This window comes from Myxocyprinus asiaticus, chromosome 17 (assembly GCF_019703515.2).
Source record: "Myxocyprinus asiaticus isolate MX2 ecotype Aquarium Trade chromosome 17, UBuf_Myxa_2, whole genome shotgun sequence".
Lineage (NCBI taxonomy): Eukaryota > Metazoa > Chordata > Actinopteri > Cypriniformes > Catostomidae > Myxocyprinus > Myxocyprinus asiaticus.
The window spans coordinates 90981-109864 of NC_059360.1; the positions used below are offsets into that span (position 1 = coordinate 90981).

The 18884-nt window shown below is 34.5% G+C and overlaps 1 pseudogene; it reads right to left on the reverse strand.

The window, feature by feature from the left end:
* Positions 1–394: 394 nt before the first annotated feature.
* Positions 395–8589, reverse strand: LOC127454691 (THAP domain-containing protein 6-like; annotated as a pseudogene).
* Positions 8590–18884: the final 10295 nt, after the last annotated feature.

Consider the following 18884-nt stretch of genomic DNA (forward strand, 5'->3'; position numbering starts at 1 on the left):
ATACAGACCACATTCCCCATTAGTTAAACAATCAACCCCCGAACATCCCCCCAAACAACACAAACAGAAAAAAGAAAAACGTGCACATTAACCCCGCACACGAAAGCGCCAACTAGCGACAATCCCTCCAAACTCAAAAGGTCCATGATTGCCCATGAGAGCCCATGACAACTTTGCCATCGGATTGCTCAATTTTGCCTCACAAATTTTTGAAGCAAAATTACATAACAGAAAATACATTGTAAAATAAACCCAGTCAATAGGAAGAATGAACACATAGAATGTGTAGATTCATTCACAGAATTGTTTTAAAGGTGTGATCTTCCACAAAACAAATTCCAGCTGATATAAAACAGTTCAGATTCCAGCTGATCTGACCACCTTCTCTGTATCTTCAGAAGGAATAATCAGCCCTCCCATTGTTTTTCAGTGTAAGCAAGTGGTATCTCTGATCAAATGACACAGATACAGCATCTGTCACCAAGTTAGCACGGCACATATCATAGGACAGCTTTCTCAAAATCTGTTGAACGACAAACCCTGATATATACACAAGGGCATTGTCCACAAGGCTACCAAAATGGGTTGGTAGGTAGCTATGGCTACACACAATTGCAGAAATGTTAACAAAAGGGGATGGAAGCTCTTCAGTTTCTTCTGCTGCTAGAACAGAGGACATCTCAACAGCAGATAGGGACACAGTCTCATCCTGTGCTGCCACGTTTCCTGAAGTGCTTGGAGAGACACTGCATCGGACCATGAGATGGCAGAAAATGCCCTGGAACAGGCCTGCATTAGGATTGTTATTCCAGCCCCCTAAAAAACAAACACACAGAGACACACAACACTTAAAGGAATAGTTCACCCAAAAATGAAAATTTGCTGATAATGTACTCACTCTTAGGCCATCCAAGATATATATATTTTTTGCTCTGATGAAGAAAGTAAGTCATATATATAAAAATTTTCATTTTTGGGTGAACTATTCCTTTAATACTGATATTTGCTCTTTTCAGATGATAGATCTATAGAACTCATCCACCTTTGTAAAATGAAAAATAAGTTATTTAATGTATTAGAACCAGTATTTTGTAAAAGTGCAATAAAATAACATGAAGAATACCCTTGTAATGTATGTGGATGTGGGAGGTCAAGATGGAAAGACCTTCTCAAATAGTTATATGCTTTTGGACCATGTAAGTGGAGAGTGAGGGCAAACTCCCTCTGGTCTTTTGTGTACACATGGCCCCGGGGGTATATCGGAAGATCTGAAATTCAGTTAGCACAGACTAACTAGTAAATGCTCTTGCAATAATAACTAGAAAGTCTAAAAAGATGGGAAAGTGTAAACATAAGATATATAAATTTCAAAGTTTTATTTTAATTTTACCAGAGTAGAAATTGAGCTTCTCTTTCAGCTCTTCATTTATTAGGTTCTTCCCCTTCAGATCCTCTAGAAGATCATGCACCGTGTTCTTGACCTCCATTCTTGGTCCTTCAAATTCCTCATCTCTCACTCCAGACTCTCCACCCTAACCAAGGCTTCACGGAGTCTGGCCTTTAGACCAGTGGGAGATGCAGGCAATGCATAGGAGTGGTCCTAGTAGAAAGAAGGTTGAAAATGTTTTGAGTAATGTTTGTCACATCACTCAAAGACTTAGCTGTTTGGTGCATAGTTAGTACAATGTACTATCAGCTGATCACATTCTTAAAGGATTATTCTTCCCCAAAATGTAAATTATCTCATAATTTACTTGCCTTCATTCCATCCCAGATGTGTATGACTTTCGTTGTTGATCTGAACACAAATGAAGATTTTTAGAACAAGTTTTCGGATGGGTAAGTCAATAGAATGGAAGCATCTGGAGCCATATATATGGATTACCATTATGCTGCCTAAATGTTATCTATGGACCTTGAAAGTGTTGGTTACTGTCTCCTTCCATTCTAAGTCCCTCCACATCTAAAAACATCTTCTAAAAATCTTTATTTGTGTTCAGATGAACAACAAAAGTCATACATATAATAATCCTTTATAGAGCCCAACCGATATGGGATTTTTGAGATTGATTTTAGAGAGGGAAAATTCACAGATTACCGATATGGTGGCCGATATAGTTACTTTTGGAGCTGGAATGAAAACAGACCTTTTCTATGTGGATTTTTCACAGATTTTGCACCGATATAACTATGCAAAGGTACTCAGAAGGCTGCTTTCTTAAACAAATATTTTTATCAAAGAATATTTGACATTAATATTATACATTGTCAACAAATTCTAGAAATGAACACTGAGAAAATAAAGAATAAATACAAATACAATAAATAGCTTAATAATCATCAGTACTTTATGTTCAGTATCAGTCAATTGCTGACCATTAAAATAAATAATAAATAAAAATAAAATAAATACACTATATGGCCAAAAGTTTGTGGACATCCCCTTCTAATTTACGAATTTGGATACTCCATTAAATCCAGTAAAGAAAAATCTTAATGTTTCTTTATGTAATTGCTTGGGCTTTGTGTGCTTCCAAATTTGTGGCAACTGTTTGGGGATAGCCCATTTTTGTTCCAGCATGACAATGCCCCTGTGAACAAAGTGAGGTCCATAAAGAAATGGTTTACTGTGTCTGGCGTAGAAGAAATTGACTGGCCTGCACAAAACCCAGACCTGAACCCCACTGATCACTTTTGGGGTGAACTGGAACAGCAACTGTAAGTCAGGCCCCATCGACCAACATCAGTTCCTGACCTCACTGACAGTCTTGTGTCTGAATGAGAGCAAATCCCTGCAGCCATGTTACTACATACAATATAGTGGAAAGCCTTCCCAAAAGAGTGGAAGTTGTTATTACAGCAAAGGGGGAAATTGATGCCTAAGGTTTTGAAATCAAATGTTCAACAAGCACATATGGTGTTGACAAACTTTTGGCCGTATAGTGTAGCTAAATCAACATCAGTATTACTGTTTAGTATCAGTCAAATGATGACCATTAAAATAAAGAATAAATTAAAAATAAAATAAATATCTAAATAAACATCAGTTCTGTTTAGTATCAGTCAGTTGCTGACCATTAAAATAAATAATATATTAAAATGATAGCTAAATAACAATCAGTACAGTATGTTTAGTATCACTCAAATGCTGACCATTAAAATAAAGAATAAATAAAAATACAATAAATAGCTAAAACATCAGTACTGTATGTTTAGCATCAGTCAAATGCTGACCATTAAAATAAAGAATAAATAAAAATAAATAACTAAATGAACATCAGTATTACTGTTTAAAAATCAGTCAAATGCTGACCATTAAAATAAAGAATAAATAAAAATAAAATAAATAGCTTAATAAACATCAGTACTATATGTTTAATATCAGTCAAATGCTGACCATTAAAATAAAGAATAAATTAAAATAAAATAAATAGCTAAATAAACATCAGTACTGTTTAGTATCAGTCAGTCGCTGACCATTAAAATAAAGAATAAATTAAAATTATAGCTAAATAACAATCAGTACTGTATGTTTAGTATCAGTCAAATGCTGACCATTAAAATAAAGAATAAATATAAATACAATAAATAGCTAAAACATCAGTACTGTATGTTTAGCATCAGTCAAATGCTGACCATTAAAATAAAGAATAAATAAAAATAAATAACTAAATGAACATCAGTATTACTGTTTAAGATCAGTCAAATGCTGACCATTAAAATAAAGAATAAATAAAAATAAAATAAATAACTAAATAAAAATCAGTATTATTGTTTAGTATCAGTCAAATGCAGACCATTAAAATAAATACATAAAAATAAATAACTAAATTAACATCAAAATTACTGTTTAGTATGTCAAATGCAGACCATTAAAATAAAGAATAAATTAAAATACAACAAATAGCTAAATAAACATCAGTATTGTTTAGTAACAGTCAAATGCTGACCATTAAAATAAAGAATAAATAAAAATAAAATATAGCTAAATAAACATCAGTACTGTATGTTTAGTATCAGTCAATTGCTGACCATTTAAATAAAGAATAAATTAAAATGATAGCTAAATAACAATCAGTACAGTATGTTTAGTATCAGTCAAAAGCTGACCATTAAAATAAAGAATAAATAAAAATACAATAAATAGCTAAAACATCAGTACTGTATGTTTAGCATCAGTCAAATGCTGACCATTAAAATAAAGAATAAATAAAAATAAATAACTAAATGAACATCAGTATTACTGTTTAAAAATCAGTCAAATGCTGACCATTAAAATAAAGAATAAATAAAAATAAAATAAATAGCTTAATAAACATCAGTACTATATGTTTAATATCAGTCAAATGCTGACCATTAAAATAAAGAATAAATTAAAATAAAATAAATAGCTAAATAAACATCAGTACTGTTTAGTATCAGTCAGTCGCTGACCATTAAAGTAAAGAATAAATTAAAATTATAGCTAAATAACAATCAGTACTGTATGTTTAGTATCAGTCAAATGCTGACCATTAAAATAAAGAATAAATATAAATACAATAAATAGCTAAAACATCAGTACTGTATGTTTAGTAACAGTCAAATGCTGACCATTAAAATAAAATATAAATTAAAATAAAATAAATAGCTAAATAAACATCAGTATTACTATTTATTATAAGTCAAATGCTGACAATTAAAATAAAAAATAAATATAAATACAATAAATAGCTAAAACATTAGTACTGTATGTTTAGCATCAGTCAAATGCTGACCATTAAAATAAAGAATAAATAAAAATAAATAACTAAATGAACATCAGTATTACTGTTTAAAATCAGTCAAATGCTGACCATTAAAATAAAGAATAAATAAAAATATAACAAATAGCTAAATAAACATCAGTATTGTTTAGTTTCAGTCAAATGCTGACCATTAAAATAAAGAATAAATAAAAATACAATAAATAGCTAAATAAACATCAGTATTACTGTTTAGTATCAGTCAAATACTGACCATTAAAGAATAAAAAAAAAATAAATAAATAGCTTAATAAACATCAGTACTGTATGTTTAATATCAGTCAAATGCTGACCATTAAAATAAAGAATAAATTAAAATAAAATAAATAGCTAAATAAACATCAGTACTGTTTAGTATCAGTCAGTCGCTGACCATTAAAATAAAGAATACATTAAAATTATAGCTAAATAACAATCAGTACTGTATGTTTAGTACCAGTCAAATGCTGACCATTAAAATAAAGAATAAATATAAATACAATAAATAGCTAAAACATCAGTACTGTATGTTTAGTATCAGTCAAATGCTGACCATTAAAATAAAATATAAATTAAAATAAAATAAATAGCTAAATACACATCAGTATTACTATTTATTATAAGTCAAATTCTGACAATTAAAATAAAAAAATAAATATAAATACAATAAATAGCTAAAACATTAGTACTGTATGTTTAGCATCAGTCAAATGCTGACCATTAAAATAAAGAATAAATAAAAATAAATAACTAAATGAACATCAGTATTACTGTTTAAAATCAGTCAAATGCTGACCATTAAAATAAAGAATAAATACAAATAAAATAAATAGCTTAATAAACATCAGTACTGTATGTTTAATATCAGTCAAATGCTGACCATTAAAATAAACAATAAATTAAAATAAAATAAATAGCTAAATAAACATCAGTACTGTTTAGTATCAGTCAGTCGCTGACCATTAAAATAAAGAATAAATTAAAATTATAGCTAAATAACAATCAGTACTGTATGTTTATTATCAGTCAAATGCTGACCATTAAATAAATAATAAATAAAAATAAAATAAATAGCTAAATAAACATCAGCATTATTGTTCAGTAACAGTCAAATGCTGACCATTAAAATAAAGAATAAATTAAAATACAACAAATAGCTAAATAAACATCAGTATTGTTTAGTATCAGTCAAATGCTGACCATTAAAATAAAGAATAAATAAAAATACAATAAATAGCTAAATAAACATCAGTATTACTGTTTAGTAAGTGTCAAATGCTGACCATTAAAATAAAGAATAAATTAAAATAAAATAAATAGCTAAATAAACATCAGTACTGTTTAGTATCAGTCAGTCGCTGACCATTTAAATAAAGAATAAATTATAATTATAGCTAAATAACAATCAATACTGTATGTTTAGTATCAGTCAAATGCTGACCATTAAAATAAAGTATAAATTAAAATAAAATAAATATCTAAATAAACATCAGTATTACTATTTATTATCAGTCAAATACTGACCATTAAATAAATAATAAATAAAAATAAAATAAATATCTAAATAAACATCAGTATTACTGTTCAGTAAGTCAAATGCTGACCATTAAAATAAAGAATAAATTAAAATACAACAAATAGCTAAATAAACATCAGTATTGTTTAGTACCAGTCAAATGCTGACCATTAAAATAAAGAATAAATAAAAATACAATAAATAGCTAAATAAACATCAGTATTATTGTTTAGTATCAGTCAAATACTGACCATTAAATAAATCATAAATAAAAATACAATAAATAGCTAAATAAACATCAGTATTACTGTTTAGTAAGTGTCAAATGCTGACCATTAAAATAAAGAATAAATAACAATACAATAAACAGCTAAATAAACATCAGTACTGTTTAGTATCATTCAAATGCTGACCATTAAAATAAAGAATAAATAAAAATACAACAAATAGCTAAATAAACACCAGTATTGTTTAGTATCAGTCAAATGCTGACCATTAAAATAAAGAATAAATAAAAATACAATAAACAGCTAAATAAACATCAGCATTACTGTTTAGTATCAGTCAAATGCTGACCATTAAAATAAAGAATAAATAAAAACACAATAAATAGCTAAATAAACATCAGTATTACTGTTTAGTATCAGTCAAATGCTGACTATATTGATACTGCCGAGACGAGATAAACAGCAGAAGCGGTGTTACACTGTATTCTGATATACAAGTTATGGGGAAACTTTTAAATATTATATTTTGTAAATGCAATGACAGAAATTGTTCGGTTGAAGGGGGTACCAAACTGAGAATCCTCAATAAAACAGTTTGATGAATACATGTTTACACATTAGCTTCCATTCAGCTGACAACAATGAAAGTATCTACATGATTAGCTAGTTAGCTATAAGCTCATTGTCACGGAGAGTAAAAGACGGACGTTGTTTATTTGATTTTCCAGCACTGTGTCACACCAACTAGGTTATAACAGCGTGAAATCAACACTCAACAGACACAATCCACCACCGCACCATTGTCTGCTGAGCTGCAAAAAGATGCTCTGATGTTTACCTTTCAATCTGCTACATTACTTACTGCACTGACAAACTATAGCTGGCTAACATAGCAAACAATAGTAAAGATAAACATGAGTGAAATGGTTGTCAGGGACAGGGTTAATGTTATATTAGTAATATTGAAAAGGGAAAATAATGAGGTCATTGTTTATTAACTTTCCAGTATGTATTTCACAAACTAGTTAGCAACATACCGTGACAACACCGCTGAACTCCGCCCCATCTGCAGAACCACCGTCAGTTCAGCTCTGTAATCAGTGGAGTCGGAGCATGCTTTGCTGGACAAACTACGTTATGACACCAATTCTAAAGCATTGTTTTCTGCATTATATGTTCTGAAAAAAGTTTTCATATCTGCGCATATCGGTAAACATATACGCCAATATCGATATATTGGTTGGGCACTAATCCTTTAATCTCATCACCCCTCAATCCCACTTCCATCACTGTGGGTTTGTATGTGTGTCAAGTAAGCATATTTAACACCAGCATGTTTCAGTGTGTGCATGTGTATACATGAATGTGTCTGAAAATAGTGGCAGAGAGAGAGAGATTTGAATATGACCAGGGCCATGATGCTCACAGTTGTTCGGCGCTTAACTAGTAAAAATACTCACAACATTAGGCAGAGGTTCAGTCTCTTGGAAATGTAGAGAACAGTCCACTAACAGGCTCTCTTCAGCCTTCCTTGAGGCTTGTGTTGTCCTGTCAAAGTCCTCCGGTTGAAGTGCTCACCTCATAGCACAGTGGACTCACTGGCGGAAGAACCTTCCCTTCTTAAAGCTACTTCCCACTGCCTCAATTGTTTCTCTTTGGGAAACCTTCAAAAAGTTTGAGAAAAGTTAGCTAGCCAACTAATTACAGTCAGATTCGCAATATGTCAGTCTCTCAGCTGAAACGAGTAGCTTGTCACAAAAGTCATTTTTGGAGAAAAATGGCAATATAGATGAAAATTTCGATTATGGGCAATTTAGTTTATAATATAAACTATAATATAAGCTGAGACTTTATAAGAAATTATGTAAATTTATAAGTCTCAGCTTTCATAGCTAACTAGCGTTATCGCTAGCTAATAATAGTCTTACTCTGGTGGCCAACTAGTTAGCTTTCAACAATGTTATAATGACCAAATACAACCAGAAACAACTGTTCAGTCTTACCTATGAAAGGCAATTCCCCGAGATCTGGTTTGGATTGTGCAAAGGTTTGTACAGCCCCAAGCTGCACACGAGTCAGGCATCTTTTCTCCAGTACAGCTGCCTGAGAGTTATGGCAAGTTGCCTGGGTAGGGTTGCACCAGCTGTGCATAAGATCTCACGTAAGTTAGGACGTAAGGGTTCTACAACCTCCGGGTGGAACCGGTTTCATCCCAGGTAGTGGCACGCAATACAAGCGGATAAGCTCGGGATAGCCAGCCGGGTGTATCGCTTGCACATAGTGCCTTCCACCTCCTTTTGAGCTGAAGGTTTTTTGAGCGCCATTAATTCCCAGTAGTGTTCACAAACTTTGTTCCCTGGTTGACTTCCTCCGAGCCCTGTGGCAGTCGAATTTTCGGAGAGATTCACTGCCAGCCCAGTACACGTGCTAACTAAGAGTCCTGTTCTGGGGTAGGTGCTCCGCATGTGGTGGTTCCCTGTAAGGCTAACCTCATGTGATATATATCTTCCGCTAATTCGTTTCCCTGTTGGCAAACTGCGTCTTCCTTGGGCAGAGCCCCTCTGCCCCAGTCTCCATGTTTGTAGTAACTCCTCCCCCATTGGGCAGGATCTACCTTGAAGACCCTCCACATGGTTGGAAAAACCATGTGATGTATTCTTCCACTTAAATATCCCCCCTCTCTTTGGGCGAGGTGTGGTCTCCGCTGTGTCTTCCCCTTGGGAGGACACCCCCCAACTAGACCTGGTGGCCCAGTCGGATAATTCCCCTTCTTTTTTAGGGAGTGGAAAAAAGAGAAGGGGAAAAAAGGCCACGACTGGGTTAAGCCTGTCTCTATCTCTAGGGTAGTCGACTTGTCCCCAAAAAGGGCCGTTCGACACTCATAACTATGTTGGGGGAGGTTACGTGTCGACCTGGTGTGCTGGCTATGAGGCACACAGTAGTCTGCCCACCACACACCGCCAGTTCATGTAACACAGTTCAGCCAATTGTGGCATTTCGTATAGGGACCCCTAGTGTCACTACATCGACACAACGTCGAGTGAGTGACAGATAGGGAACGTCATGGTTACTTGTGTAATCTCCGTTCCCTGATGGAGGGAACGAGACGTTGTGTCCCTCCTGCCACAACGCTGAACTACCCGCTGAAATGGCTGGACCTTATATCGGCTCCTCAGCATAAAACCCAAACGAGTGGTATTTGCATGCCACTCCCCCGGACATACAGCATGCAAATACCACTTGCCAATTTTCATTGGCCTTTTATCAAAGACCAGAGGTGTCTCGGGCTCCCAAGAGTGACCCCTAGTGTCACTACATCGACACAACATCTCGTTCCCTCCATCAGGGAACGGAGGTTACACAAGTAACCATGATGTTTTCTGTTTGAATGCCTTCCAACAGGTCAGCACCGACTGTGCACGCTCGTTCGTGAGGCGCGCCGTCATTGAGACTGAGTCCAACTCCAAACCGAGAAAAGAGAAGCTCTGATCCAGGAGGAGTAAAGTCTTTATGTAAAGAAAATGTATAGTCAGAGTACTTCTTTTAAATTAAACTTGATTTTGTGAATAAGCTACAAACAATACATTCAGTCATTAAGTCCCCTCACATCCATTCTCTCTCAGGGGAGGGGTCATTGTCTCCTCAGGTGTGAATCACATCAATATTCATGATCATCCATGCCTCCTCGCTTATGGCCTTTCTAACACTAAAAGTGTCTTACCAAAGTTAAATGACTAAATTGTTTTGTATGAATGAGTGATCAGGATGGTTTTCACATCATTTTCTAGCAAAAACTCTAGGCTACAAGATCCAGTTCTCAAAAGTCTTTTGAACAAATGTTTAGTATGTTTTATATGGCCTCATTTCAGTAACTTAAAATTTTTGTTTTTTCAAAAACCACGCATAAACGTTATTTTCTCAAAAATACAAACATGTACATACATGTTCACATATTATTGTAGCCCAGTTTGTGTTGAATACAGTTTTATCAGACTTTTGCCATTAATATGTTTTTAAGCAACTGAAAAAAGCACAAATGTCAAGGCATGTCAAAACTTCTCCATGGCCAAAACACCCTCAGACCCCAGAGGGTTTAAAGAGATAACAGAAATGTATAAAAATGAGAGTCTGGTACTGGATAGTCAGATGGACAGCTGGCATCTCAGGTTGTGTTGCTTTGCTCAGTAAAGCCTAACCTTTGACATCTGGAACTCCTGACTTAGAGAGTTTTCTTGCATAGGAGGAAAGAGACTTCAATATTCCACAACAGTCACCACTAGGGAGAGGTTAGGCTAGCACTTACATCCCAGGGCTTGGCTCATCATTCATCTTCTCATACATATCTTCATTTGAGGAATCAATTTCCTCCCAATGTGGTGTTTTTGTCCATCCAGGAGGGTTGTCATTGTATTGCTGTGGACCATTCACATTGATCAGTGTCATCTGCTTCATTGTCGCTCGGATCAGGAATGATTTGATCAATGGTAACACACAATAAGAATATTATTCCTCTCACAAGAATTCCAATCATATCAATTTTAGCCAAACATGCACCCCATTTCTTACACAATTCTATTTAAATTGTTATAAACAAACAAGACAAGCAATCTTAATCTTTAGTTACTACCATGTTTTCTTCTTTTCCTTCCATTCTTCATTATTATTAAAATGTACAATTCAATAAAAGCATAAGTACACTCCTTTGTCTGCAACGGTTCTCAAAACTTTACCCCCAAAACTAATCTATAAATAGTCTTCTACACAGGGTATGATCCCCTGATGGCACAGTGACAGAATGCTTGGTATTTAACACTGCGATAAGCTGTTTTAGTAAAGTGGTTTTTAAAATGCAGTCAGGTTGAGTGGAACTCACAATTTTCTGGCAGGTTTCTTCTTGACCTCCCTTTTGATGCTTCTGAATTAAAAGCATCCATCCACTTCCTCAACCCATATAACCCTCCCTTCTTTGGCAGGCTTCCAGGGCACTGATACCCTGCCTTAGGTTAACCCTAACCCCCCCCCCCCACACACACTTTTTGCCATTGGAGAGTCTTACCCGTCATTGGGTCATCACCTCTTGCCACTGGTCTCGATACTGCTTAGTCCTATTAGCCAATCCTTAAACAGATATTTTCTTTTGTTTCAGGGTGTATCACCTGAGAACCGTCACAGCCAATGGAATCATCTACAACTGCTTAAATATGGAGACAGTTCAAGACATGATTAAATTCACAAAGCATTTAACAATCTATTAAAATTATCCAAATTAAAAGTAAAAGTATGAATGCTAAATTTGAACTCATTTACAGATCACTTGCTTCCCTTCAGGTTGTATTTCTGCTCCTTTAGCAAACATCACAAAAGACCACGTATCATGGTGGGGTCTAACATCAGAACAAAACAAAATAAAGGGTAGCCTCTGTCAAGCTTCTAGGAAGCTTAATTTAAAAACATCACCTTAATTCAATAATAGTCTCTATATTGTTTTTGAACCTACGTTAAGTGTGTCAGATCATCTTTCAACTGAATCTCTTATCTTCAGAATAAACCCTTAATTTCAGATTGCCCTCTGAATATATAAAATCTTTAGTCATGTAGAGGAAAGCTGTTTGAACCTCTCCTTCATATCACTGTATCTAACATTATTGTCAAACCACATCATTTTCCTTATAAAATCAAAAGAAAATAAAACAATTTAGAGATGTGCCTTTAGCACACTTCAGAATCTGCTCTTGTGTTTCTGTCTCAAGCAGACACTTATCAAACTTAGACTGAGAGTGAGAGAGAGGGTAGGGCGGGGGAGGAATTCATAGGGGGACATTCCACTCCCTCACACTGTTGCTAATCTTCTTACAGTTATTCCTTATTTTTCATTTTATATTCTCACAAAAATATATTTAAGTTATTCTTCAACAGTAAAAATAGTGATAATTATAATAATTCATTATATTAACTGCTTTCAAACTTTCCCATCTTAAGCCATCTTCAAGAAAACCTCTTCCAGAACTTTCAACCTACTTCTGTCATTCCCTACTTTCTTTTGTCCATTCAAACAACATACATAGAACCTTCAAATCTTTAATAAAGCACAAACTTTACCTTTCTTTTTTGACATTCTCTTTACATTCAATACAACTTACTTTAGCCTTCTGTTCAAGCAGAGCTTTACATTTACAACACCTATCTTGTAGTCCTGTCATCATATTATTATTATCACCTCTTTTTTTTTTAAGTCAAATAATTCTCTTATGATTACTTTCTCCCTTTCCTTGCTCTTTCTCAGGAGAAGGAACTTCCATTCTATCTAATGAAACAACATAAATCAAGTTTTTAAACTAACAGAAAAGTAAGTAAAAGTTTAAACAGAATAAAGTAGTAAAGAGGCACAATGGAAATTCAAACAAATCTATTTTCTTGTGCTTTGAAATAACTGATCAGTAAAATACACTATGTCCTTTTAATTTCTCGTGTCTCTTATTTTTTATTATTTCGTAATGTTTCAGCATTATTTAACAATACGATTTTTCAGTTATTATTCTCTTATACTGTAACAAGGTAAAAGGGAAAGGAGGCAAGAACCGGCAAGAAGGTGTAACTCATAATTTAATGGTGAATTTAAAGCAAAAGCCAAATAACAAACAAATATGCAGGACAGCTGCCTGTAGCTCTCTCACTCTCAAACTGTCGTCTCCTGTTGCCTTTATCCCTCGCTCGCCTCATCAGGCTGATTGGGGTCTGGGTGTGCGTCATTCTGGCCCGGCCCTGCCTTCCTCCGTGCTACAAATACTTATCAGCATTCCCTGACAAATTATTCAGTTAAATAGCAGAACCAAAATTCACAGTGCAGAAACTGTATTCCTCTAAAGTGAAACCTTATGGATTAATCTCAAAACAGAAATAGTAGTACTAGAAAAAGATACTCAATCAACTCTTTGTAGCACCCACTAACCCAGTGTTTCTCAACCTTTTTCTGCCACGGCACACTTTTACAACGAAAAAATTCTACGGCACACCACTATCACATATAGGCTAACCATCGTCATTATTTTTCCTTTTCAAGAACTTGTCCATGTTTTCTGTCATAGTACAGAAAGTACTATGTAGCATGTTTACTTGTAATTTTTGAAATTCGGCTATGCAAAAAAAAAAACAAAATAATAAAACAAAAATAATCACATAGGTAGGCTATGCTGTATGAGGTCACAGGTGGCAAGAGTGCTAAATGGGTAATGAAAAAACATCAAATTTGCTTCTTTTCTAATTTTTGATTTGTTCTTGCCATGCCACAACAAATTACAGGGATGCAAACTCATGAGGGGCGAAAAAGGTAAGACAATCACTGGTCCACGAGCATTTTTTCTGGGGATATTTTTTTAAAGAATAAGCTAAAAGCACCAATTCCAGCTATTTTAGTGGTTCAAATTTATTCAGGTTTACAATTGTGCAGAATTAGCTGCAAAATAAAGAGCATTTTGGTGAGGCTTGCTTCTGTTTTACAAATTTGTTCAATTTTATTAACTGATTAGTTCAGTGAACGCTTCTGTAAATGTCACTAGGTGGCGACAAATGAGCATCTTATGTGCTATGAGTGAGTCAGTGAATCATTTTGAGTCATCCAATCTACCAAGAGACTTTATAGTGTTTAAGCAGTAAAAGAACAAGGAAGATCTTCCTTCAGTCTGAGCATTATTTTTCATCCAAAAGACCACAATAATAGACAAATAATAATTTTGATTTTCAATAATGTTCTTTCATCATTGTAAAGCGCATTTCACATGAGTTGAGTCGAGCCGTCAATGCTCCGTTCAACGCTAGCGTCAAGCGCCACATTGCCCTCCACATGACAAGAGTTGCAGAAAGCGTCACAGACGGGCGATTTTACGAGTTTTCCACATAAAAAAGTGGGAGGTGTGCACAATAAACATTGAAAACATGTATTTGGAAGAGAGAGAAAAAAGCTTGCAGTTGCTTTGATAGCAGAAAGTAATATTGTTTATGTTTAGGTCTAAGCGTTTTCTTGGTGAATTTAAATTAGTTCAATAACTGGGGTCTCTGATATTCGGAAACGATAAGGTAATATTTAATTAAAAGAAATGAGACATTCAATGTCTCTTCACAAATTTGGACAGTTTTTAAATATTTCTTGTTGCTTAGTACTCTCAAAGACATTATTGGTGAAGCAAAATCGTGTATGTGAAAAACACTTTGGTGTAAAGTGGCATCACTTCATAGACTTCAATGTATTCTGCAGTGCTGACGCGAGTCATGTGAAAGACCCTTAATGCGTATAAACATCAGTCACTTTTACACATTAATCACTGCTCTTCACAATCACAAAAGTGACCGTTTATGGTTCCAAAACACCGAATTTCTCCGAAAAGTGAGGAGTTTGGATCCCTGATTTTTTTTCCATGCATTTATTTATTTTGTGGAATTTGATAATTTACCACGGCACACCTGACAATCTTTCACGCACAGTGGTTGGGAAACACTGCACTAACCCCCTCCCCCCCTTTTTTTTCAAAGTGAGGGTACAAAATTTGAGGGAGTAACCAATCCAATAGGTAACTAACTTTGCCATCAAGTTTGTAACATTTATTTCTTCAAATCAATAAATCAATAGTTAGATGCTGGATTTAAATTTAGACCCTCAGAACAATTTAGACATGGGTATTGAACCTATGGATGGCAGTCTGGAAAATCATAAACCCAATTGGTGGTATACAACTGAAATCAACTTATCCAGAGAAATTTGAATCCACATTTGAAATGGCAAATCAGTAATGATTACCAGCAGCCACGAGAGTGGGAGGATCAATCGGATAAAAGCCCACATCGTTTTCAGTCTTTTTTCTCCGGACATCCTCCTGCAGTATTAGCAGCTTCAATAAATCATCTGGTCCAGCCATCTGCAGTGGTGAGAGACTGGTTCTAGAATGAGTTAGTGAACAACATACACACAGTGATGACAAAAGAAAGGGTAAAACATAGTATCAAAGACACACACAGAATAGATGCATGAATATGAAGCTATTAACATTCATAGTTGAGGAAGTTATGATGTTCAATTTAAACTTAACATTTCTCCATGGGTTTCACTTACTACCAATGACCAATTTTTCCTCAGCATTATCAATAATTTTTTTTACAATCAAATACATCAAAGATATTTCTTAAATCTTCAAATCAGAACTTCTAGCACAAATAACATTTTCCATTTTATGCACTCTTAAAGTAAGAACACTTCCATTTTATTAGATATCAGAGCATCTGAGCAAAACTGTTCACAATGTTTGCTTAGTTCTGCCTCCTTAATGGAGGTTGGGACTTTATTTTCCATTTTATCTGGCATGATTGGTCACAGATCAAACCCATGGAAAAAGCATCACAATGTTGGCAAGGATGTCACACATAAAGATCAGGAGAAGAGGTATAAGGAGCATGACTTCAGTGAATTGAAAAAGCAGAGAACATGAAATGATCCAAATCATTCTTAAATTTCTTTTCCTTTAATTTTAGTCTCAAAGGCAGATCTCAGTGTACCCATGATCAACCAATGCCTACACTGTGTATATAAAACAAGAAAATAAAAGAAAAATAAATATCTAATCTAAACTAAAAGAATCTACTGTCTATCTTTCCTAAAGTCGGGGCACCCCTGTCTGAGTGGAGACATCAAGAGAGATGAGTTCTCCCATAAATCTGCAGACTATCATTTGAGCGCCATCCTTACAGATTACGGGGTGTAACCACTCCCGCTCACTCTCCTTACAGAGCCTGGGGTGTCTTAGGTCTCTTTTTATTCAGGGCACTAACAGCATCTCACTCAATCTCTCCATTAGACAGTCCTTAACAAAATAATAAACTCTACCTATATTATTTTTGCTGGTTGATCAAGTTTATCCCGTTGAAGTTGCAACTCACGTGTAAATTTGTTCTCCAGACATACATAGGAAAATCAAAAACAAATAAATAATCATGGGTTCTTTCATTTAAATATCAAGACTTTACGGTTTTTAAATTAATATTGTAAAAAAATTTATTCTCTCATAAACTGGAAGTTTTCATATTTAAGGTTTGCTTTTCATACTCAAGTTACAAAACAGAATTTTATTTTTGAAAATGTTTCTTATTAGTCAGTTTCACCCTTTTTTTAAATGTATCTTTCCCATTTCTTTGAAATTTTATCAATCAATTCTCTACACAGTGGATTTCTAGATTTTAGTATTTCCATTAGAGTGTTTGCCATAATTATACCTTATCGTAATGTAACAACACTTGTCTTCAATACAACCTTCGTTTAAAATCCAGTTACTTAGTTGACTTTAGTTTAAAGCAATACACTGGACTCAAAACTTTATTGTTTGTCTAGATAATGTGATTTCCCAAATAAAATTCAATCACTTTAAAGTTCTTTATAATTTCAATATTCTTACTTGTCACTGTGATATGAAGTTTAACTCTAAGCACAGTTATACCACTTGAATTTATAAATTCTCTGTATAAAATCAAATAAATGTCTATGCTACAGTCAAGTTTGAGTTATGATCTGGCACACGTCCAGCAATCACAACAGCTGCTCTTTCTCAGTTTAGTTAATCTTATATCACGATTCCTTCATGGCATGAAAAGAACAGCCCAAGGCTAAATTTTTTAGTTACATTTTTGCTTTAATGCACATTTAGTTTTATGGGAACACAGCTGTGTTGTCTCACCATTTTTATTCTTTTTCCTATTGTCAATTTATACTGTATTACATTTACCCTATTATCATTAGTTCTCACTCCACTACACAACCAATATTTTTAGTGCCCTCTCTGCCTCTATTGGTCAGATCTCTTCTACCTCATATATTGATAGAAGTTTGAAGATAGACCTAAATAGATTTTCTTTGCTGTAAATTGCATATATACTCCTCATTAGTTACGCAGCAAAGGTTGTGTCTCTCTGTCTGGATCACAAATTCTACAATTTGAAGAACGGCAAAACAACCTTCAAAGCCAATATCTCTGAACATTTTTAGTTTTCTCTGTGTTAACAAAGGAAATTCCTTACCAAACTGTCATGAGACAGGCCTTTCATTTCCAACATTCATTCAACATATAAAAGACAGACCTTCTTTATTAGACAACATTTATTTAATTCATTGTGTCTTTATTTTTAGGGCTCATAAACCATTCCATTCACATTTGTCCCTTTATTGATGGGGCTCATAAAACATTCCATTCACACTTGTTCCTTTATTGATAGGGCTCATAAAACATACACTCTTTGTTCCTTATTATTTTTAAGACTCATCATACATTCCAGTCCCTCTACTAGGCTCATGAACTCATTCACACTTTTACAAACAATCGCACTTCACAGTCACTTCACACACTTTCAGACACAGATACAAACACTCACTAACACAGTAAATTTGACACTTTTTACAAACACAAGGCCTTTATAAACACAGATCAAAAAATAAAATACAATTTTAAAATGCAACTATTCTACCACCTCCCTTAGGCGACCTACCAAGCAGCCCTTCTCACCGATTCACTTCCTCGACATGACGAAAAGCGGTATTAGTAGGATTTTTGCCTACCCGTGCAGCCCTCTTGCTAATATAGTAGAGCGGTATCTGTAGGACTTTCTTTTCCTGTCTACCCGTGCAGACCTCTTATCGCTACGCAATAGAGTGGTATCCATAGGACTTTCTTTTCCTGCCTATCCGTGCAGACCTCTTTATGGCTAATATAGCAGAGCGGTATCCGTAGGACTTTCTTTTCCTGCCTACCCATGCAGACCTCTTTATTGCTAATATAGCAGAGCGGTATCCATAGGACTTTCTTTTCCTGCCTACCCACGCAGACTGCTTATCGCTAAACAATAGAGCGGTATCTGTAGGACTTTCTACACATTAATTTATCTTAAATTTTCACTGTTATCCTTCAAGACCCACTTAACAGTAAAACACACATTTTTGCAAGTAAGTAAATTCTTTTGGAATCAGAAATTTGTCTGTTCTTTAATTTGGAGAAGCTTTTTTAAGAACGCTCTTACCACTACAGGCAGACCTGTGGCATACTACAGAAACAATTTATACTAAAAGCAAAATTGCTTACCTCAAGCCTGACGTTGCAGCCTGCATTCCGCTCCTGTTCCAATCCCACTTCTCTAACACCAAGTAATTATGTCATGGCAGATTCCCCAAAACAGCCATCGAAGCTCAGTTGAGTCAAATATTTCTGGAAGGCGCAAAGTTCTGATTCCAAAAATAGACTTTTATTACAGAATAACAAAGCCAAGGTGTTCCATGGAGCATCTAAAATTACATTTCAGAATCATGCATATTTTTATACAGTTTCTGCTCCCCCTTATCTCTTTTAGTGA